At 41.8% G+C, this 24,089-nt stretch overlaps 1 pseudogene; it reads left to right on the top strand.

The window, feature by feature from the left end:
• Positions 1 to 4,297: 4,297 nt before the first annotated feature.
• LOC121087921 lies at positions 4,298 to 21,205 on the top strand (annotated as a pseudogene).
• Positions 21,206 to 24,089: the final 2,884 nt, after the last annotated feature.

Genomic DNA, 24,089 nt, shown 5'->3' with positions numbered 1-24,089 from the left:
CTTCCAATGACTCAAAACACACCCTAGCGGATTTTTCTTTAAAATCCCACCACTCTGCTTTCCTCCCGTTTTTACCAGCTTACACTCACAGAACACACTTATCACTTACAGAATTACTACTTACAAAATGCAACACACAGGTATCTTTTTACAGCAACACCAAGAGCTCACTATTATTATCAAAAATATAGCCAAAATCACAGTAACAATTATCAAAGTCAAATTCCCATTCCATAAATCCGGTAACCAAAAAAAGCAACACTGCAGCAAATAAGCTTGAAACAATGAATATTCCATTAACGCCTATACATATTCATTACCTGAACCCGCCTACCCTCTCTTCGTATGCTAATTAGCTTATCAGTCTTTCACGCTTGTGCAGATTCTTCCAAAAATTGTGGGCCGGGGTCTTTAGAATGTGGGCAGTGGTCTATGGGAGGAAGGCTGTAGGTCTTCCTCATGGTGTACTTTTCACCTTTTGCTCATTTGCAGTGTTCTTATCAGTCTAAGGTAATTTATGCCCTTGCTGGCCATCTGCTTTTCTTGCTTAATTATTTCTTTTACCCTTATCTGTCCTCTCCTGCTGAAGTGTTCCGCTAAAGTTTTTCCCATGATTTTGCCACAAACTGAGTTTTGAGGAGCGCTTGCCCTAAAGGGTCGTCTGGATTTACCTCAGAGTACAGCTGAAGGGCTTTCCTCAGTCGTTCCAGCCACTCAGTGGGGCTCTCATCTTTTTTTGCATTTCATTAAATGCTTTATTGATATTCTGGCCACGGGGTACTGCTTCTCTAATCCCCTGAATTACTATAGTTCTCAGGTCCTGCATATGAGTTCTATGCACCGGATCCTGATTATCCCAATTAGGTCTTTGGAGTGGCCATTTAATATCTGCTTGGGGTCCCTGGGTTTCCTCGGTAGTAAATAATTGACAAAGGATAGATTGCATCTTATCCCAAGTATAAAGGTTTGGTCCCAGAAATTGATCTAATCTTTCTGCCACTCCGAGTGGGTCCTCAATTAAGTTTCCCATCTCGGTCCTCTTAAAATCTCGTAGGTCAGCCGAATTTAGAGGCACAGAAATATGGATTCCGATCACAGGTTGAGGTCCCCCCATGGGCATTTCTCTTAGGGGGTATATTTGAGCTGCCCCTTTTTGACTTCCAGTTACGCGTTTAGGAAGAGGGGGAGACCCTTGTTCCGACTCTGGTGGGGGAGTGGGCGCTCTGGGGACCTCTGCAGGAGCAGGAGGAGAAATGTAAGAAGGGGGGGGTTAGAAGGGTTTCGTCTAACTCTCCCTTCTTTTTCTTTTGTTTAGTTTTTTATTTCATTCAGCGGGTAAAGTCTAGCTCCCGGTTTTTTAGCCACACCTCCGCATATTGACTCTCCTCCGGGTTAAGGGGTTTTTTTATTATTAACCCAGAGGTTTAATTGCTGTCTTACCCAATCTTCTTCTGACCCATAGACTGGCCAAAAGACATTTTTAGAAATCTTCTTCCCTCCCCATATCTTAGTACAATATTCTATCACTTTCTGCTTATCTTTCCCTAGGGTCCCAGGGAAATATCTCCAATTGTCCAAGATATATGCCAGAGGGGTATTCTTAGGTACAGTGGGTACCCTTCCCATGGGATTCGAAGGCTTGCTGCCCTTCACCCCCATCTTCTGGAATATCCACCAACATAAACTCACTCGCTCCCCTTGTTCCTGGCCCAGTCCCTCGCGGGAGATGGGAAACGCAGTACTTAAGAGTCCACACTCGCTTGGTTCAGTATATCGAACCTCTCACTCGTTATATTCCAGGAAACCCAATCCCGCCCGAACGGCAAAACCCGCGAACAAACTCGCAATATACTTACGCGTCCTGCGTCTTCGTCCGGACTCCCGTGCACAGAATTTTTATGGGATTTTACCGGTTTCTCCTTTGCTCATTATTCTAGAATTTAGGTTCGTCGGTAAGGTTGGAGTAAGCTGTTGGTCGCGGGGCCGCGAAATGTCGCGGGGCGCCGCCCCGGAGGACCAAAGCCCACTGTTCCTTATCCGAGTCACGGCACCAGAAATTGTTATAAATTGAGACCACAACGGATCATAATCCAATTAAAATTTTATTAATTATAGCAAGTAAAATATGAGCAAAGACAGCGCTGGACGGCAGGGGAGTCTGCGCTCCGCCAACTGCCGCCCTGAGCAGTTCAAACAGTCCCTTTTTATACATCTTTACCTCCGTGTTCATGATGTAGTGGAGGTATTGACCCTTCACTCATATATCCTTATGTGGGGTTGTCTGTCTTGTTTCTGTCGGTTCCTGGACATCTGGCGGTTATCTTATCTTTCACAAGCAGTGTCTGGTAGCTGTTTGCATAAGCGTTTTCATATATTTTGTTGCCTAAACTTTACATTGAGCTTAACATAAATCTTAATAAACAATACCCTAGTCCATAGTTTCTCACATCCCGAAGCCGCCGCCGTAGCTGTGACCACAGCACGACCCGGCTTTCCTTCTCTGACCTGCTGTGCAGGTCCGTGCTGCTTCTGTCAGCTTCTCTACATGGCGATTACCCAGGAACAATCAACCCTTTTTCTCCTCCTGTTGGGTCATCCTGATAGTCTTTCACAACCGACTTCCAAGCATCTAAATCTCCCATCACAGATTCGCCTTTGTTCCCGCCCGCCCCCCGCCCCCACTGCGTGCCCCGAAGGGGCCAGTTCCCGGCCCTGTCGTGCTGCCAATGCTGCGGCCCTTGGGGTGACATTGTCAGGTCCTTCAGCTCTGGTGTCAGCAACAGCGACCCCCGCCTCCTCGCACTGGAAGGATTCGGGGCAGGAGATGCTCCCTGCTCTGCAGCAGGCACAAGTGCCTGCCTCTGCAACAGCACCTCTGCTTTAACCCTTCCGAACCCTGAACGCAAATCTGCTCCGCGCTGCTTGAAGTCTGTGTCCTTACCTGTGGTGCCTTTGCCAGCAACCAGCCTGCCATGCGGCCAGCCTGGCTCAGCCGCACCTCCCAGCGGGTGTGGGGCTTTGTGCAAACTCACCCCAAGACTTTAACCCTTCCCTGGGGTCCTTGACCCCCGCCCCCGCCTCAGGTCCTACATTAGTGCAAGTTTTTATCTCCCAATATGCTTCACCCCAGGAGGAGCCACAGCCTGAGGCTCTGTCTTTACAAGACACAGCGATCCTATATTACACAAAAAACTTCAACAAGAACATCTTTCTAGTTTAGGTCTCAGTTTTTCCTTGTCCTTTAGAGCCAAAGTCAAAGGATCAGGTGGTGCTATATTAATCCCACGCTCCTTCTGCCACACTCTGTATGGCTTCTCAATGTGAAAAACAAATCTGCATGCGTCGTCCCATTTCCCTTGTCATCTTAAAAACAGCATTAACTGTAGTGAGGTGTTACAATTTCTTGATCTTCTAAGATGTATAAAGGCCACCATTGATTATCATATTTTATCAATGTTTGCTTGACGTGTGGAATCAGACTCCACAATCTTTGTCAGATTGTAAAGTAGGTATGTTTATTCAGCGCTGGGCAGCACCACGGGTAGTCCCACCAAAGCCGTGTGCACCAGGGGCAACAACTTGTCTCAATTTATATAATCAAATGTTGCATATACATAAGATTTCCAAATATACCTATACATATTCATAACCTAGCCCTGCTTCATATTAAAATTAGTTCCGAGAAGTCATTTCCATATGTCCCTCCCAACTGCGTTTGCGTAGTGCCTCTTGCTGGTCGTGGGGGTCATGGGGATGAAGGCTTGGTAGTCTTCCTCACTCTGAACCTTCTCTCTTTGCCAGACTCAGTTGCTCCTTGGTCTTTGTCCAGACTATAGAGTTGGTTTTAGCTAGTTCTCATCACAAACTGTCCTTCAGGAGGAGCTGTAGACTCCTTGCTTCAGTTAATTTACACAATAGTTAGTAAAACAAAGCATTATTTATCAACAACAATCTAGGTAATCCTTAAGCAATTAGACCTACTAAAACTGCTTTAACCCTTTCCCTCACACTCCCACCCTGCGGTCCTCCTGTATTCTTCCAGTGAGCCAAAATACAACCCAAAGGGCTCATGTTCACTCTTTCCCCACTCTGTTGACCTCCCATTTCACCTTTATGCAATACAGTAAATAATAAAAATTATCACAAGTTGCAGGTTTCAGCACTCGCTTTGTAGCTGAGCTATGTCTCAGTTGCACAAAACACTCGCACAAAAGGGCCCGTTACACACGCACTCTGCTACTCGGATAGATAGCAACAATACCATTTTATGATGGACATTCCGACCTCAAACACCGTTATGCCACCCCGGAACATCAAATATCAACAAGAGGTCTCAACTAATACACGGTACCGAATTTTACAACAGATGACAAAATGGCCAAAAGACATTCTTGAAGAGAACCCAAATTGGCCAAAACACAGCACTCGGGAGGAAACCTGTTACCCCTCGAGAGGCCCCTTCCCGCTACCGCAGCGAGGAGAGCACCCGAATTCCCACCCCCAGCCTTTCCAGGGGCAAGCACCAGCGCTCTTTACCTCACGTAGGACGTCTCCTCACAACTTACAGGTATCCCCAACCCAACTGCGACATACCTGGTCCACCGATGATGGTCCCTGTCTGTCCTCGCAGTCATCTAGGTGAGTAGGGGAGTCCTCCTGAGAAACCTTGGGGGCACCCAGAGGAGTCCCGTCCTCAGCAGGTCCTACAGCCGGACAGAGAGGGTCTCACCTGGGTCGCCAAACTGACACGTGGAATCGAACTGTACAACTCGAGGGCAGTTACAAAGAGGTATGTTTATTGCAGCGTTGGGTGCAAGGGGGATCGCTACTCCTAACTTGCACGCTGTTTCAACAAGCCGACAGATATTTATTGTACAAAGTCATGCAAATACGTAAGGTTTCCAAAAATTCATTATCATAACCTCCTCCCTCTGGCGCCTCTTCAGGATGTACTTTTCATCTTATTGGGCAGTTACCTAAATTTCCTGATTACCTTTGCATACATTAGCAGTCTGCTGTTTAGTTTCTGTTACCTACTAGAGTTCTTTACACTTCCATCATCTAACCTTTTGTTCAAGTGTAACACATCTGCTGGCTAACGATGAGCCCCAAGCTAATATGTGCCCACGGGGCTGGTTTTAATCTCTATCAAGGTCCTTTCCAGCTGGGCTCTACTATGATTCTCTCACTGTGAAAACAGGAATGATGAGGCAGAGTTTGACCTTAAAGCTTTTAGTTCTGAAGAGTGTACATTTTCAGGTCCTTCAAAATGGAACCTTGTTCCACAGAATGCATCTGGATTTCCTCTTGAGAATACCATGAGAAACATGGCAGGGAATGGCAAGACTGGAACAAAACCCCCTGGAAGTTCTCTGGGAAGAAAAGATAGGCAGCGGCATAGTAAATTGTCTAAAAGAGTAGGTCAGATCTCCAGTAAAGGAAATAGAATTGAGGAAACAGTAAACAAAGAGCAGATGACTGGTTCTGCAAGCCAACAGGCTCACTGGGCAGGACTTCCTGATCTTTTGGTGCCCAGGAAGGGACTCTTGAGCCTGATGCAAATCTGGATTACAAGACAGATTTCTGATTCAACCAGAAGTGCAGATACTTCAGAAAGCTCCAAACAGAACAAGCTAAGAGGCCACCTTGCGTGTATGGAACAGGCTGTTAACAGGTGAAGCAAAAATAAACCCAGCTTAAGCTAGCTTGTTATTAAGAAGTACTGTATTAGCTACCGAAAACAGTAAAGTTGTTACAAGCTTTGATTTGAAAGAAATCTTTTGGTAAATGGGGACTGATGAGAAACCAATGGCATAGCAAGAATTTTAAAAGTATAAAAGGAGGAGCCGGGATGTCTTGCTAACTTCCAATATAACCTAAACAAGGGATGATGTACTTCAGCAGATTAAACGATGCAGAGTTCTAGGAAATAAGAAACAAAGGTCCACTTTAAAAAGGAAAGAAATAAACCCCCCTGTGCGTACAGTACATGTACCGGCAGGGAGAAGAGATGTAAATGACTGAAATGCCCAACATAGACCCTGTAGGCTTATTTTATCTGCAGCTGAAACTTTTATGAAAGATGAAGTTAATTGTATGCTTTGTGATCTGACTCTTTAAAATGCTTATTATTTGTTATCCTTAAATAATGGAGAATTGCTTCTGTTGTAACTTGGCCAATCTGCACCATTTTTTTTTATTATTTTTTATTTTTTAAGCATTCAGTCCCCTCTTAAAACCAGAACAAGTCACAGTTATAAACTCCCTGTGAACCCTTATCTGGTCAGTGTCTTTGTTGATACTTCAACTGAGGGATGATTTTTTTTTTTTTTTCTGCTACTCATATCCTCTCAATTCACAATCTGTCATACAAATGTTTTGTGCGATACAAATGTTCCAGCAAGATCCCAAAAACCCCAGTGCTGAGTGCCTGGTCTCCTGCTAGTTCTTTCTGCCCAGAAAAGATCTGTAATGCCATGTGTTAATATATTGAAGAGAAGATAGGCGTCTAGAGGTGTTCCTGAGGGTAGCAAGTGACCAGTGACCTGAGAACTGCCTTTAGGAGAAGATTTTGAGCACTACATAAATCTATGTACATTGTAAGCACAAAAGATAAGGCTAATCCAGGAAACAGGAGGTCCTGTGATTTTTATTTTTTTTTTTTAATATTATCACTGTTACTACTTTTGTATTTTTTACCTCTTCCCCCAAGGGGCTTGAGTGACAGTAAAAACTTAGGTTGTTCAGCAAACAAGCAAGCACAAGTAAATGGGTTCTTGTGTATGTTTGGTGTGCCTGTTGCTGCAGATAACTGCGTAAAGCTGTTGTGTTCATGAGCACATCAGACTTCCAGTTTTCATGTAGCATTCCTTCGCGTATCTCAGTTTTTGCCCTTCATGATTATGAGGAGGACATGGTTCATTAGGCAGCCAAGCTGATCCAGTAGTACAAATGCAGCCTTTAGTTTGCTCCAGCTACTTTTCATTTTGCTCAGACAAGTTTTCCCCTCTGTGGGGGTGAAGCTGATCCAATGCTCTGACATGCTGAAGGATTCCTAATGTTTTGGAAGGCAAGTTTTAGTTACAGGTAACATGCAATAGGAGTCTGCATGTGCACGTTTCTTCTTGGGTCTTTATTCTAAAACATTTGCGGCAGTACTTTTGGGAAGTGTTGCTTTATAAGAAGAAAATAATGCTCTGAAATAGCACATAACGAAATCTTATTTTGTTGGAGAAATTTGTAAATAGGAAGTATCAAAACCATCAGCTTTGGTCTTCAGGAAATGTGATGAGACTAAACCTGCTTGTTTGCAAAGAAGGGTGCTTTATCGTCTGTCCTGTATGTGCTTTTAATGCAAGACCACCAAGTAGTCATTCTGCGTCAATGAGATAGCTATGTTGCAGTAAAGCAAGCCATTGCAGTTACCCGTATTCTTGACAGAAGTGTGCATAAGTGTGATGTGAATGGACGCTTTGAAGGAACGCATTGATAGCGTATTCAGTTTTTGATTGTGTAGTGTTCTCCTTGAGCAAAGCCTGTTTTTTAGAGTTGCTAAGGAAGAGGAGCTGCTTTGAGTGCTCTTTTGAGTACGATGAGTAGCTGGTTTTTGTCTCCTTCCATTAACCTTATGAAAGGTGTCTTCTAGCACAATGTGCTGTAGGAGTCAACGTCTTAAATGAGGACTGCTTTGGTAACCATAACATTTCCTTACAGTGTTCTTTCTAGGTGAGGTTTCATATAAAATGTCATTTTTCCAATAACTGAATGCTCTCCAGTTTACTAATCCGTATTTTATAAACTCCTAGTAAGAGATACTTGTCTTCTGCATATGACAGGCACCTTTGGTGGGTGCGTGGTTGAACAGCACAAATGGAAAAGATGAAATGTTAGTTTAGTTGATTTTATTAGATGTCTCTAACACATAGCTGAAATGTTTAGGAAATAACTTTGTAACCCATAGCTCAGTTTCTTCATTTATGAATTTGAAAACACTGCTTTTTGAAAGAGTCAAGCTTGATTCACACTTCTCTCTGCAGAGATTCTTCTTCTTATCCTCCGTCAGTGTGAGATTCTCTTCCTGTGGCAGTCTGAAGCTTTTTCCAAATCGAAAGAAACTGCTGTTACCACTAGGAGGCAAGTGCTCTGTCTGTGTTATATCTGACTATATTTGTTGTCAAGGAACTTACTCTTTGAATACTGTCTTGTGTTCATTTTCTTGTCTGCTGCTCGCTTTTCAGAAGTTAGAAGAGTAGGGATTTAAAAATAAAACCAAATCCAAACCCAACCCCCATTTCGAGTTGCGTAGTAGGGGTGTGGTACAGCTGAACTCTCATCTCTGAAATTGTAATTTCACAATTTTTGTCCACAATTCTATCCTTTGGCTAGCCTGTGGTACAGTTCTGTGCTGACTGGGTGTGTGTGAATCTTTCCTATAACTGTCAAAGCAGGGCATGCTCAACCAGCCTTTGGATTTGTATGTGCATTCTTCTAAATACTGTGCTCTTTGTTTATGGAAAGAAGTATTTTTCATTTCACCTTCAGCTTGTAAATCTGGCAGCTACAGACTTGCATCTGTCTTTTTATGAGACCCGTCTTCTAGTAAGACTTACAGTTTAGAACTTATAAACATCTTACACGGACTTGTGGCGTTAACTTCAGGCTTGAATACTATGGCTTTATAACTAGTGCTGGTGAGTCATTACGTTTTCCTTACCAGTTTCTTTAGTAGGCTGAGAAAATAAGCCCTTGAGATGGCAGGGGTCTCCTGCATGTGATTAAGAAGAGCCAGGGATTCTGACCTTACCACTTAAATTTGTTTTAGAAAAAGCTTTTAAGATGCTTTTGGGAGCTGCATAGATGAAAACTGTCTTGAGTATTTCACTGAGCGATGCTCAGCTGCTGCTGGAGATGACTGCATTGATTCTGAAGACCTTTGTAAGTGTTACTTGCATAATTTTTATTTGCATAATTTTCTGTCACAAATTCAGAGCTTCGGTGTATGAGAAGGCAACTCTCCTAAAACTTTATTCTTAAAATAGGCTTTTAATTGGTTATTTTTTGTGCGAGTAAAGCTTAATGATTTTGTTTTGATCAAATTAATAACGTGTTCCTGTGCAGCAAGGTTTTGTTGTAAAACTAACTTTGGAGTGCAGCTTCCAGCGTGAAAGGTGCTGTGCTCTTACAACTCAGATCTCTTGTATTCAAAAAAACCCAAACAAACCCTCAAACAAACCAAACTCTTAATAAAAGGAAGAAGATTTTTGCAAGAAGGGATAATGTGTACTTAATATTAGCTGTGCATTTCTCTGCTTCTATTTATTTTGCTGGGTATTGTTGCACAACATCTAGAAATGGAGTAAGTATAAATTATCCACATAAAGGTAAGATAAACTATGATGTTGTTACTAGTCCTGAGCATCTGAAATAGGACATGTTTAAGGTGCTTCACAGGTGATGAATAATTTGAGGAGCATCATCCACTGGCCCAAAGAATCCTGAGGCCCAGTGATAGGGTGCGTACCTCAAGACCCTTCCCTTATTCTTGCTTCCTCCTATACAATTTTTTTTTTCTTTTTTCTCTCCTGCAATAAAGGCTCTTTGGTATTGGCCAAATAGCTTTGGAAGTAAATTCATGAAAGGAACTGGCTATCACCTAAACCAGAATAGGTTAGCTAACTGGCAGCTCTTAGGCCTTCTTTCCTTCATGACTATGATGCTGCATGTATCTTATTGTAGGAATAAGTATTAAAATGATTTCACAGAGCATTAGCTGCGTCTGTGTCCCTTTGAGAAGATGAATTGTGTTTCAAATGACTGAACTCAAATTCTGGCTAATATTGCTAGTACGTTAGCTCTGTGCATTTAGAAAACAAAGCAAGTAGCCTCTAAAATGACTTGGTTTCATCCCATTTATTTTTAAATGGCAAAAGAAGTAGGCAGCCAGCCTGAATGTGGCGTTAGAAGTGATGTTTTCTGAGAACTTGTAGAATAAAAGACTGGTAAATGCAGCCTTGCAATGATATCTAGTGAAACAGTATTTACTTACCCTACAGTCTGCAGAAATCAACAGAAAAGACCAGAACGAGGCGTCTGTCACCTGTGTAAATAGGACTAAGGGACACTGGATCTCTGATAAGTAGCTCCTGGAAGAGTTTATCTGTAGCTTGCTTGCTGAGTTTCCCGAGTGAAAGATACCAAGCAGATGGAGATGTAAAAGTATTAATACTAAATATCTAATCTGTTTTCGGTGCCTGAAAGGAGGCCTGAATGGTTAGCGGGGCTCACGGTGCTTAAGTAATCATTTTGCAAAAGCTGTAACAAACGCTTTTTCTCTTACGGTGTTGGTTGAAATGCTGAAAATAATACTGACTGTTCCCTAGAAAGTTCGTAAGAGCCCGTTGTGGTCAGTGAGGAAGCTGCTGTGTATGTCGCTAGCTGCATACGTGCTTCTGGCTTGGTGTTTCTAAATGCAGCTGTAACAAGTGCAAATGACAGCAGTAATCCCTCTGCAGTTTAAAGTTATCATTGCTCTTGCTTGAGGCAAGCAGTTCACTTTTACAGTTTGCACAAAGATGTTGATTATGTACACTGGGAATTAGTGGTAAGTCACTGAAGTATTTTGTGTATATCTTTTGGAAAATCATTTATTAAAACATCTCACTTTTCTTGCTTTCAAATATGCTTGAAAAAAAGTGTCTCTAAAAGAAATCAGAGGGAAAAAGTAGATTTGCTTTTAGTACAGTATGTTCACTATGACATAATTTTTTGTAGTGTCTTTTGATCTGCCCCATGAATTTCTCCTGAAGTCATAATGTATTTTTCTGTGTTCTTTTTAACATCACTTCTTCACAAAGTGATGTTGTTTATAGCTGCCTTGTCTTGTACGGTGCTCTCATCACTAACATCGGTGTGGCTCAGCTACACACAGAGTTATGTCTTAGGGTACAACTTCATGTCATCGTTGTGATTTGGTATTTCAAATAAAATGCCACGGTAGCCAAGGCAAACCTGAGAGCATAATCAATGTAATGTCCAGGAGACTGCTCCATTGTTTTGCCAATTGATGGGGTCAATAGATAGCACACAGACACCAATACAGAAGATACCCTTGATGCACTGTTTGTTTCAAATTAATGCAGAAAATAAGGCAATATGCACATACAGAAGGATTAGCCTACGGTACCCTGATTCAAACAATAAAACAGATAAGCAAGGCAATGCACCTAATCGTTACTATTCACAGCTAGCTGTAGTGGTTCAGAAAGATACATCACCCCGTTGCCCTAACAGGTTGCCATCCTCCAGCTCCGCAGTCGCTGGGGAGCCCCTGTTGCACGAGGATCTGGAGAGCCTGTCCCGGCAGCGGGGAAGTCCTGCGCAGGGCATCTCCTGGTAGGTGAGGTCTGCAACGTCGCTGCAAGAGGGTTCAGCTTTTATACTATTAACAAACAAGCTCACGTAATTCCAAACGCGGAAACATCTGGTTTCACTCTCCTGTCAGATGCCACCAAAGCCTGGCCAGGGGTTGGGAGGAACCCAGGGAGTTCCCTTTATCGACTGGATTTTAACCACCGGTTTCCAGACAAGGCCAAACAGCTGGACTCATGGCTTTGGCCGCCCACCTCTAAGCAAGGAAGGATGCGCTGTCTCTTCTCTCATGATTATAGTTTATCCAAGGTGCATCTTTTGCTAATGGCCATCCATGGTTCACTAATGACCGTGCATATTTTGCTAATGATTGGATACTAAATACATATATTTAAGGTTGGGTTGGCGGGTTCTTCTGGAGGTCAGCTTTGGCTCAGGGCCTGCTGCTCAGGCCCCAGCACTTCATCCCTCTGGAATAATACGCTGGCATTTGAAGTGTTCAAGTGAGTAGTAACTTGCGTACGGAACAGAAGTAATGATTGAGACATACTGCCTGAAGCTCACAGGCGATCACCCGAGAGCGTGGGAAGGCTTCAGGACTGCAGTTGCTCGGCTGCCATGGGTTGGCCCTCGCAGCTTGAGCTCAGACTTTGCGAGAGGTTTGTGTAGCACTTGGTAACTCCAGAGGGAGTCATGACGGAGCAAGCCACGGAGCGAGATTCATGCTATGGGACTACATCAGTAGATTGTGTATGTGTAGGAGGCCTGAAACGTAAAGCTGATGATGGCAAATAGGAGAATTCAAGTTTTAACCTCTTGCGGCCTCTGCTGAAACAAAAGTTTTCTTCAATTATCCTGAAAGCAGGTCTTACATTCTGCATCAAGTTAAACATTAAAAGCTTCTCTTTCTGTAACTGCTGAAAATGTCACTGATTCAGTAACACCTTTCTTACCTCCACTTCTCCTGTTTAAATGGAATAGTCAGTTCTTGATCTATATTTGTCTTTTGCAGGAAGAATCCCATTCACTTTCAGCAGTTTAGTCACCCTAATGATGATGACAATCATGAAACAGAGATCGTAACTCAGGATAACAATGATAACCGGCCTGAATGTCCGTATGGAACGGCTTGTTATAGGTAAGAAGCACTGTACAAAATGGCTTTGCTTGTTTTACAGGTTAAGAATGTTCTCCCCTGGAGTTGCAAATTGACAGTAGGATAGTGATGTTAAATCTTGACTGTGGCTTTCCAAATTTACTGGCGCCAGACTGCTACCTTTATGCCACCAAGGTCTGTGCAAAGTATTTGTGATTTCAGCTGGTGAACATGAAGCCTTGACTTTTGGAACCTGTTCAGTGGCCTAGAGATCAAAACTTTCTCATTTTTCAACCTGTAGTAAACTGTTCTTATATAGGAACAATAATTTATTGTTACATGTTCTTCTTGATATGTAACTTTTAGTTCAGATTTTGACAAAATATTTGTTAAGATTTTGTACAAAACCTCTATTTTAGTCAGTATTTGATTTGTTAGAAAGCATAATTTAGGTACCAGCAAGAAAATCCAGTTTATGGCTGACTGCTGTTTCTTTTAGCAGCTGTTGATTTTCTTCACAAGATCCTTTTGTTCCATTTGTTTCTCAATATCTAGGTTTTACAGTTGTATTTAGCAGAGTGTAATGACTGCTTTGTAATTGATGCAATGGACAAAAAGATGTATTTTGAGACAACAGCCCTTCTGTGGGGGCATATTGAAACTAACAGCTGCTGTTAAAGATTGTGCTTGAGCAGAAACATTTTCTCTCTCTCTCCCTGGAAGCGTGATGATCCTAAAGAGCGTGTTCTTTATAAAGTGTAACAAAATGGGAGTAACTTTTAAGGAAAAGCCATCTTATGTTCAACTAATGCAGAAGAAGTGTTTCTTTTCTCAAAAACCATCTGTGAGATGAATTTCTCATCTCAGGACGAGAAATCTAGGTTTATACCGCTCCTGAAATTGCCAACATACTTTTCAGGAGTACAATGGACACTGTCCAAAACTAAAACTGTCTCTCCTTGCAGATAAGTCAACTCCTGTGCTGTATTAGTTGATCATTTCTTAAACAGTGTTTCATTCTTTTTGGGGTGGAAGAAAGGAGGCACCCACAAAGCAATGATAATTCTTTCCACAAAGCAGCAGGTGCCATTTGAAGGATTTTGATGTTATTTTTGTTGTCTTTATCTGCTGGCTACTACTGGAATACATAATTGAGTTATCTAAATGCTGTGCCTTGAGTTGGGATCAAATGCTCTGATGCTACCAACACTTGCAAAATACTGGATTAAGCAACTGTTCTGTTTCAGTACGGTATTTAATAGAAAGCTGTACTTGCATGTTTTTATTCAGATAACTATCCCTTCTAATGCACATGAAATGCACTTTGGGATAGCAGTAGCTATAAAACTGTAAATCAACTTCAAGTATGTGAATGTGTAACAAGTTATTTGATGTAAAAATAAGATTTTCTTACTGAAGAGTATTCTATTTTTGAAGAATAAGAAAACACAAACAACTAGTTTTACAAGGCAGTCTTCACAGCAAGGGTATTTTGTAGAATATCAAAAAAATTCTGCAGTTACAGAAATTAATCTTGTGTTTCAAGCAACGTCAAATGGTATGCCATTCTTAAATAGTGGGCTTTAATTATTGATTCTTTTTCAGAAGGAGAAATTAGGACAACTGAACCAGTTTTCTTCCAAAGTTAGAATTTTTTTTAATTTTAATTTTCTGCACGGAAGTAAATTGAGCTGAAACAATTTTAATGTGCCACTCTAATACACTAACACAACAGATCAGCACGGTGTAAGTGGGACCAAGTTAAAACATTAGAACAGCATTGGATAACTGCTTTGGGGGGTGGGATAAATCAGTGTGTTCATGACCTGGATCGCAGCCTGAATGAGGGGAGCACTTATTGCAAATCAAAGAGTAAGTTGACTTTAAATTTTTAATTTTCATTGCATTGATGCTGTTTTTTAATAGAAGACATACAGACTTGTATATTGAACTTCCCAGATTGCAGCAGCATATTGCAGAAATGAGTAAACTCTCTTAACAGTCCTTCTTTGGCCTTTCCCTGTGATACTTTGAGACAGGCAATTCTTTTAAATTTCTTTAATTTTCCCAAACTATTTGATTTTTAGCCTTATGTTGCAGAATATGGAAGTTATGGCTGGGTATCTCAGACTTGTGATGCACTGTGTGTGCATTGCACTTTATGCACCAGAGGTTATGTTCTGGTTTTGGTTTTAGTGAGAGTAAATAATTGGATCAGTTCTTATTATGCTGAACAAATGCATCTCATCTTACAAGCTTGGAAACTATCTCATCTCTTGGTTTTGATCAGCTGTCTTTTTTATTTTTTTTTAAAAGGCTGAAACGAAAGGAACTCTTATGGAACCCTTTTTTTCTTCCACCCTACATTACGTAAGCTGAGACACTGCAGTAAGGCACTGGTCACAGAAAGAAGTGAAAATTATTCACAAAATACAAAGGAGTTCTGCGAACTTGTTAGGTTCTTGTTAGGTGTGGAACAAGGTGGCAAATCAAGCTTTTACTGTTTTCTTTGCAGGAAGAATCCACAGCATAAACTAGAATACAAGCACAGTGCACCTCCAGGTAAGCCAAGTTGTTCAGTATAGCTCAAAGTGGGGGGGAAAAACCCCCAAACCCAGTAATGGATGCCAACACCTTGGAATAAAATGCTTTAAGTGAGAAAGTAACATTGCATTTGCAGCTTGCTCTGTATTGCCCCGCACCGTTGCTCTTCTTGAGCATGCGGTGTTGCCGTTGTCTGTGATAAGGAAGGTAGGGCTGCTTGGCCGCTGCACACTTACATTCACTTTTTCAAATGTTTTTCAACTGAAACAAGATGGTCTGGGTCAGACACCGCTGACATAGTTTGTATGCTTTATATCTTAGGATTTGACAAAAATGCCAGGTGGCAAGTGGCTGTTTTCATGAGTTTAACAGGTTTTATTGAAAACTAAGCATGGTATAGCATGGTCTTACCAGATCTCTCTATTCTGCTTCCTCCATTTGGAGCTGGAGTATTACAGTGAAAACAGGGAATATACTGAAGTATTTCTCAACATTTCAAATGGATACTGCAGTAATTTTTTTCTGTAGCTTTTTTTCCCATCCCCACAGCAAAATGTGTGTATCTCTATAGCATGTATGTTCTGTTGAGGCTTGGAGGGAATATAATTAAAACTGAATCTGAGATTCTATTCTAAAAGTCTTTTTGTATTCCAGTAACTAGACTTGTTGAAAAACACAGGGGAATATACTGTTTATATTTTGTCTGTTCTTAGAGAATTCAAAGATGTACTTTGCATTCTTTTTGTGCTTTTTCTTAATTATTGGACTTGAAGGGGTGTTTTTTTTTCCAATTTAATTCCCAATGCAAAAAGACAATACTTTAGAGCAGAACAGTTAGGGAAATGTAATGATAATGCATTTTACTTCAAAAAATCAGGATTATGACATTACCCCTGCCCATGGCAGGAGGGGTGGAACTAGATGACCTCTAAGGTCCCTTCCAACCCAAACCATTCTATAGTTATTAAGGAGAAATTGCACTTATGGAAACAATGGCGTAAAATATTTAAATGCTTTGAAATACTGCAATTGTCTGCTGTAAAAACCCCAACCAGTACTGATGATGTTTGTCTACAGACGGCATGGTTCATAATTGTAAGAACAGTTCATCTGGGTAATCTTTCAAGAATCATTTAATACAAAAAAAAAAGGTTTTTGGGGGCAGCAGAGTAGTTTTTATACTTGTAAATATAGCACAACCATTGCAGCATTTATTTTAATAAGTCAGTCTTCTGTTGTAGCAACCTCGCCGAATAACCCTTATTGCTAGGTTGTACTCTGTCCTGGCTAATAACATTTCTTTCTTTAGTACCTGAAAGAAGAACACGACAAAAACTTCAAAAAATGGTATGTTCTGATGTTATGAATGGGCCCATCAGCATGGGACGCAACTGATCTGCTTTGGGTTTTGGGGCATTTAGTGGTGCTGGAGATGCTTGATAATACTTACCTGAGAAGAAGGTAGTCGTTATTTTAGTAAAACTCTGCTTCCTTTTTTGCAAGTAATAGTGCTGGAATTGAATTCCTGTGTGCTGAGCACACCTGTCCTTCCCTGGAAGCAGGCAGCGAAACAAACAAATGTTTTGAGAGACATGTGTGACCAAGTCAATTCTTCCTTCCTTGAACAGGGTTCATAATAGGATGAAAGGAGCCAATAGTTCATCCACAGCTAGTTAAGGTTACCCCATGACGACTGATTGCTCTTGAAACACTGAGATACTCGCTTCTGCATTGCATTGACCTCTAAATAAATGTCAAAAGATATCTGTGGATGTGGTGATGAGCTTTTCTTATATTTACTCTGAGGTATTGATGTTACAGGCTTGTTAGGGCTGAAGTGTCGAAGAAGGGTAATGCCTTTCAGCTGGGGCAGTGTTCCCTGTGAACTACGTACGTATCCTTCGAACTTTAGTTCCTAGACATCAGTGAGGATTATGTAGTATCACAGGCAAGCTGTAGTCTCTCTTGATAATGTAACCTGTAATACTGTGTATGAGTATCTCCTCCATTTACCAGTAGTACACCTAGCTTGCTTTGCGGCTGCCAATAATATTAACTTACATGTGGCAGGTGCATGGACTCCAGTTTTAAATATCCTTTAGCTCTGTTTCAAGGCATCTCTTGTATCTCAGTTTGGCTTCCAAATGTGAAGCTTCCTGTTATTTCTGAAATAATTTAAAAGTGAGCGTTGAAGAGCAGTCTGAAAGCCTGATGATATGCCATCTTTACTTTCACTGGCCTGAACAAGGCATGAGGATGTGGAACTGCTGCATCTCGAGTGGAGGTGGGAACTGACTTGTCTTCTTTGAGATCACCAAGGTGTGGCTGGGCATTTCCTACAGAAATCTTCAAAACAGAGATCTGCCTTCTAGAGAAAGTAAAGTGCAAATAGCTGTAGTTTTCTAGACAAAGTGTTTTGGCCTCCATTCTGTTCTGCGACCTACTTTCCACTCGGGAATGTCTTTCCCATCCCATTTCCTTATCGTGTGTGTGTGTACTTCTGCTGTCACTGAATGCTTGATATGGGTGTATCTGTGCACTAGCATATTTTGAGGCATATTTGTTAGCTGTACGCTTTGCCACATCCCATGATGCAAGTATGAGCCCCATCTTGATCACCGCTCCCTTGCAGAAATGTGCATTAAAGAGTGGCAAGAATTGTAAGCAGCGTTGTAAGTGCAGCGAGCGGTTAAGATTTTAATAGTGAAGCAAGCTGGACTGTGTGCATATCTGAAGTTTAAAGCTAATCTTGAAGGTTTAAAATTGTAGCTGTGTCTTTCATAAGAGGACCTTCCTTACCAGAATGGTAGATCCTGTGTGTGCAGCTCATGGCAGGTGGTCAGCCAGGCATGGCTATGGATGGAAAAGTGCTTCTCTTGTAAATGTGTAAATCTTTGACATGGAAGTGAAATTCAACCTGTTAAATTCAACTCCTCATCCTAAGAACGAACCAGGGAAAAAATGATATTCCATGCACAGTGGGAAGAAGGGAATTCATTAATTAAAGTTCTGTTCATATTTAATGATTGTTTAAATTTCTTTTTTCCCCTCAATATCTTGTTGACTGGCTTGCTTAGTTCTCTTGAGGTCAAAGCTTGTAAAAGGTTGCACTCAGCAAGCTCACGTCTGAGGCGGTCGTACCGAGCCATGCAAGATCACACAGGCAAGGTTCCATTAGCCTTTATTTCGTGCTGTTTGGCACAACTGCACTGTTAAGCACAGCAGGATTAATTTCTGTTCAAGTGCACTGAAACCCCACCAGCCCAGAAAAGAAGGGTGCTATCTACATGACATTTGCCATGTTTAGTTTTTAACATCGATAGTCTAATTGCTGCGAGATGGATTACAAATTGCCAATGGAGAATGTGGTCTATGTTCTGAGAAACAGTCTAAGGCTAATTACCGGGGAAATAGCTCTAAGGGAGGAAGGAAAAAAAAAAAAAAAAGAAAGGCTGGAGTGTGTGTTGTCATTAAATTGTCACTAGTGAATGACTTCACTGCCGTGTTGCTACTTGGATGAATGACCTGCTGTGGCTATGGAGTCTGCAGAGTTCTCCTGCACACTTCTGTGTATGTTTTCTAGCAAGCCGATCGGCTCACTTCCAAACATAACCCTTTGTAAAGGGGTGGTCAGCAAGCTATTTCTCCCCATGTGAAGGAGATAATTTCAGGGAATGTCTCAAGGTCATATTTATAAATATGGTACTAGGGGAAAGGGAGAATTGTGCTTAATGAGCAGCTTCAGGGGCTGTGGAGCTGAGTTAAACTATAGCAGAAAGAGAGGAGTGGGAAGACATGGAAGGAAGTGCATCATTCACTGCTGAAATCTAAAAACACTGGTGGATGAAAACCAACATCGTATGCTCCACATACATTTGTAGGAAAAATATGGAAGTAATCAGTATTTTTCCAGAATTCCTGTTTCTGTTGTAAAATACCACCTGCAGTGCTGTGAAAATGAAGAGCAGTTTTTCTTTGTTAATCCGGTTTTGGGCTTATTATTCTCACAGGCTTAGGCTGAGAAGAGAGATTTTGTTCTTAATGTATTTAGCATCTTTGTTTCGACTTCTCCCTCCAGACATAATTCCTTCTGCACGACTATAGTCTGTGATTCTTAGAAAAAATTCTGCTGTTATGGGTAAACATGGGCATAATTACTTTCCTCTAAAGTCTGGTAAACAGTAAACTAGCAAGCATCATATGGGATGGGATTACAGCCGAAATTGACAGCTGACATTTTCAGGATTTTCTGCTAGGTGCTATATAGGTTGCTAGCCATAGGATATTTCTCAGTTGTAGTATTGGCTGTGTCACACATGGCTGACTTTATTCTAGGAAGTCATTGGGTGCCTCTGTAGCACAGTTCACCCATAAAATTGTGTACCTTTGAGGGAATTGACTGCTGCTGTAAGTGCTTTTGAAAACCTTGCTATAGAGTATAAAATGTTAATCAGACCATAAGATAATTCTGGAATAGTAACATTCCCACTAGCAGAAAAATGTAACTGACAGAGGATGTGATCTGACTACACCCAGGTGCTGGTCTTCTTGCTTGTTCACCACACGCACAGCTTGAGTGTCTGGAGCTCTGACCTGAGGTTTCAAGAAGCTGCTAAGAAATACCTGAGGTTAATATAAACATGGATGATTTGGACTGGGTTGTGTAGCTGAGAAGACACATTTCTAGTTTCATATAAAAGATGATAAGAACTGCTCAACAGATAAATCATTATGAGATCATTGACAGGTTATCTCCAAATGAGGTAAGAATGCAGAAACTGGAGGCTGGGAAGAAAAGGAACAAATACAGCTTTACTCAGGGGTGTGACTTAAGGGCAGCATACCATGACTGGAATATTAACAGACTGTGGCTAGTTAGGAATTGTGGGCCTGTAAGAAAAAGGGAGGTAGCGTAGGCTGGTAGAGCAATGGTCGTGCACATCTGCCAAAGTCCCAAAGCAGTGGAAATAAACTTGTTAAAGGTTCACAGCTACCGATAAGTAAAAGGAGAAGGCAATGCTGCTATGGCAGCAGCTTTGCATCGATGCTACCAAGTCAGGTAGATAAGGCTTCTTCAAAAATCAGGCTTGCCCTGTCTCTGGGAACTGGTTTATATATGTCAACATATTTGAGCAATTAAAAGACTACTGCAAGACAAGCTGCCTAAAAAAGTTTAGGAACATGCAGCGAGCAGCATCCATTTCTTGTGAATAGAGGTTTCCAAGTTTTGATTCCTGCCAACGTAGAGTATTGTGACATACTGGGAAGAGAGAAGGCAATTTAATCACAAAGTGTGAGCTGTGCAGAAGATGGATAGGCAGCAGATTGGACAGCAGCGCGATAGAATAGACTGAACTGGGAAAGGGGTAGGCTGCATCCAGCTCAGGAAAGAAGTGTTCAGCGTTTGTCCTTAACGTGTGTTCAGAAAGGAAGCACAGACTACACAGCACAGATCGAAGTTGAGAACGTAGGAGGCAAGTGATCTAGCAGATTGTCTTTGCTGACCTGAAGCTCAGGAAAGAAGTGAATGGGAATTCAAAGCCATGTCAGATTCCAAAGAGCAAGAGTATAAAGTAGCCCTAAGTAAATATGGATGGGTGAAGGCAGAAAATTTAGAGTCAGAATAGCTGTCTAGCAAGAGCTAGGGGCTAAATGGCAAGAAAGATGCCTTGTTTAGGTATAGAAGTAGCAGGAAGATGACCAGGAAAATTGTGTATGCCACTCCTTCAGGAAAGGAGAGTTGTCAGAAGATGTTATCGGATACCGTTTTCTTCTGATATCAGAAGATGTTATCAGAAGAGGCCTGGCAACTGTTTTCCAAGTGCTGGAAGAAAAGCCACTAAGGAGAACTTTCTTAAGTGATCAGACTGGTAAGCCCTGCAGTAGTGGTCAGAGAGGGATGGTACAGCTTTACATGAGAGTCTTGAAAATCAAACACAAAATTGTCAGCATTGGATAGAGTGCTTTAGTTGAGCCTTTCTCCTGCTGAGGAGAGAGGCTAACTAGATGGCCCCTGCAAGGTCTCTTTAGTTCTGTATTTATTATTCATGAATATATGGCATTTTTGTCCCTACAGGAGAAAGGGCTGTGGAGAAGGATGCGGCGAATGAAGAGACGGGACGCAGCTTGATGCAAGCAAATGTCAATTTATTGTACAGAAGCACGAGTTTTTATACACTTTCAGAAGCTGCGCGTTTTAAACAGATTGGTTCTTGAAGCTAAGCCTTGCATACTAGGCAATCCCTGATTGGTGGTTAACTACCAGCAATTAACAGCAAGGTGTTACCTTTCCTTGGCGCCATCCTTGGCGCCATCCGTCTCCCACTCCCCTGTGCTCTGTAAACATGCCTCATCATGTTAATTGTTGTCTAGACAAGCTCGAGCACGTTCCCCTCAGCTAACTGATTGCCACGCATGGTCCTAGTTTCCAGCCCGCTCCTGCAGAAAGATGAACCACATGAGTATGACCTTAATGGCGGCTTTAGAGATGGTGAGGAAGAGGTGTGCGAACCTACCGATGAAGACTCTGACTGGGAACCGAGTTCAGAAGACAAGGATAACAAAGATGTTGAAATGCTTTTGCAAGAAGCGTCTAGATTTGTTAGAACCAAAAAGTAGCCATAGGGGGACAGCATTACGAATGCCCAAGCTGGTTATGTTAAAACATGAATGTGTAAGGAGGGGAATTGCTTTGAAAGCTATTTTTTCCTCAGTGGTGTAGGCACTGCAGGAGGATTTTAGTCAGCGAGGGGATTCAGCAGTGTCTTTCTTTTCCATATGGGTTTTTTTTGTCTTATTAAGTGGTGGAGCCAGAGAACTGAGCTCTGAAAGTTTTTTGTTTCCTGGCCCCCCCGCCCCCCATCTATTTCTTATGTTCTTATGCAACACCATTGGTATTTCATAGTTTGAAACACAGTTTTAAAGGTTGTTAATGCTTCATCTTCCTGTGCTTGAAAGAAATACTGGCATTAGGAAAGCCTTTTCTTTTGCTGAAGCACAGTATATACTGTGTTGGATGAAGGGGAGTTACACTGCCCACCTGCCGTATCACAGGCTAATTCTTGGCCATCAGTGGGGAGTTTGTCTAAATTTTGTTAACGTTCTTTTGAGTTAGTGCAGTGCTACTGGCTTTCCTCTTTGGTGTCATTTCTTTGGTTCTCTTGATTAATACAGAGTAAATACAGATTAATACAGTTAAATACAGAATGTGTAAATCACTTGAGAACAGTATGTCAGTGTATCGAACCGGATGGTTGTCTAAACAGTGACTATGGTGTATTTGCTGTAATTACAGTAGGGCCTCTTTCCATGCCTGTACCTCACTGGAATTACATTCAGTTTACAACAAAGCTTAAGTCTTGATGACTGTATTTTTGCACAATTAAACTTGTAACATACTGCGGGAAAAACGTTTGCCTGTGTCTCTGATTTCTAAAGACTGTTGAAGGATCTTGCCTTCTGTGTGTTTGCAGCACGCCTGAGCTTTCAGGAAAGTAAAAGTTTTAGTGTGTTTCAGGGCAGGTGACTGGAGCCATGTGAATTTGGCACCTTTTTGGACACAATCTGGAAATTCTGCAGGGGAATTATTCTTGTGTGGCTCTGGCTCCCCTGGGAGCTGGAGACAGACATCCAAATACACTCAAGCTTTTCAGCTGTGTGGCTCAATGTGCTCTGCTTAAAATGAAATGGCTGTTGCTGCAAGCTGGCATTGGGTGCTTTTGGATGTGGGGACCATCTTCTGCCAATTGTGTGTCAGAAGCTTCTCTCAAAAATTGTAGATGTCAAAAATACAAACATTTATGATGGGGAACTCTTGCGAATTTGGAGAACATCAGCTTCTGTTGGCCAGCGGCTTACTGTTTGCTCAAGTTATTCCATACAGAAAGAATCCATTTGGTGTTTTGTACAGTGATTTCTGTGACCATAACCTTCCTCAAGCTAAAGCATTCTGTATCACAGCATTCGTCTGTGAATGGCTATTTAAGCTGCTCACAGGAGCTACTAGCCTTTACTTTGAAAGCAGAAATAGCTTTTTATTGCTGGAGGCTCCCAGTCAGATCTGTAATCACAAAAGCACATTTGGAAGTAAATTTTGATGTTGCATGATAGATCAAGTTTTATTACTGATACATCGGGACTGAAAAACTTGCGTATGACCAAAGCAGCACACTGGGACAGTCAAAGCCGTCGTGAGCTGCTCTGTGCTGGTAGGTTGAAGTTCTCTCTGTTGAAGTGCATTTCCCTGTTCTTGTATTCTTTCCTTAACAGCAGGATGCATTTTTGTTCTTCTGGCAGGATGAACTGGTAACTCCAGGATACTGGAATGCTGATCGAAACTACTCTGTTGGAGATACAGATGAGAGTACCCGGGCACTCAGGAGACCCTGAAAATTTTCAAGTTACCCAGAAAGGCAGAGGGTAACGTTTCACCACGTAGACTCTGCATCACATTACCCTGTAATACATGCTTATTTGCTCTGAAAAAAAGCAACTGGTGAAATCTTTACCCCCCTGCCTCCTCCCCAGAAAATCCATTTTGAAATACTGTACTTCAAATGGAGTAGGAAGTGCTTCTCCTCCAGCTGCCACCTGAGAGGGTACCCATCTGTTTTAATAATATGGCTAAGATGTGCAAGCCTCTGTTCCTTGTGTGATGGGGTGCAGACCGTAACTCCTCCCTCCTTTTATCTTGTGGTGCTACAGACTGCTCTCAAACTGCCCCCAAATTCTCCTTCCGTAGCACCTCAAATGCATTTCCTTTGCTTCATTGAAAGCCTGGTCAACACGGAGTGCCCTCAACCCAGAGCATGGGGAGAAGTTAATTACCTTTTGATTTGTAGCATCCTTTTAAATATTTAAAGGCCTTTAGACAGCTCTTCTGTTAAGAAGATGCTGATGTTAAACAAGTCCATTCACCCTATGATTAATCCTGTGAGACCCTGTTTCCCGAAGCCCTGACCCTTCTTAACCATAGCCTCTGGCTGCTTTCTCCTTGGCTTATGTCTTTCTGGAAGAGTGATCCTCAGAAACGGACACTGTTTCGGGTGAGAATGACAGGAGACCCCAGCCCAGGCATGATCCT

Source organism: Falco naumanni, chromosome 4, assembly GCF_017639655.2.
Source record: "Falco naumanni isolate bFalNau1 chromosome 4, bFalNau1.pat, whole genome shotgun sequence".
Taxonomy (NCBI): Eukaryota; Metazoa; Chordata; class Aves; order Falconiformes; family Falconidae; genus Falco; species Falco naumanni.
The sequence above is the reverse complement of the archived record's forward strand: the minus strand, read 5'-3'. Positions and strand labels throughout refer to the sequence as shown.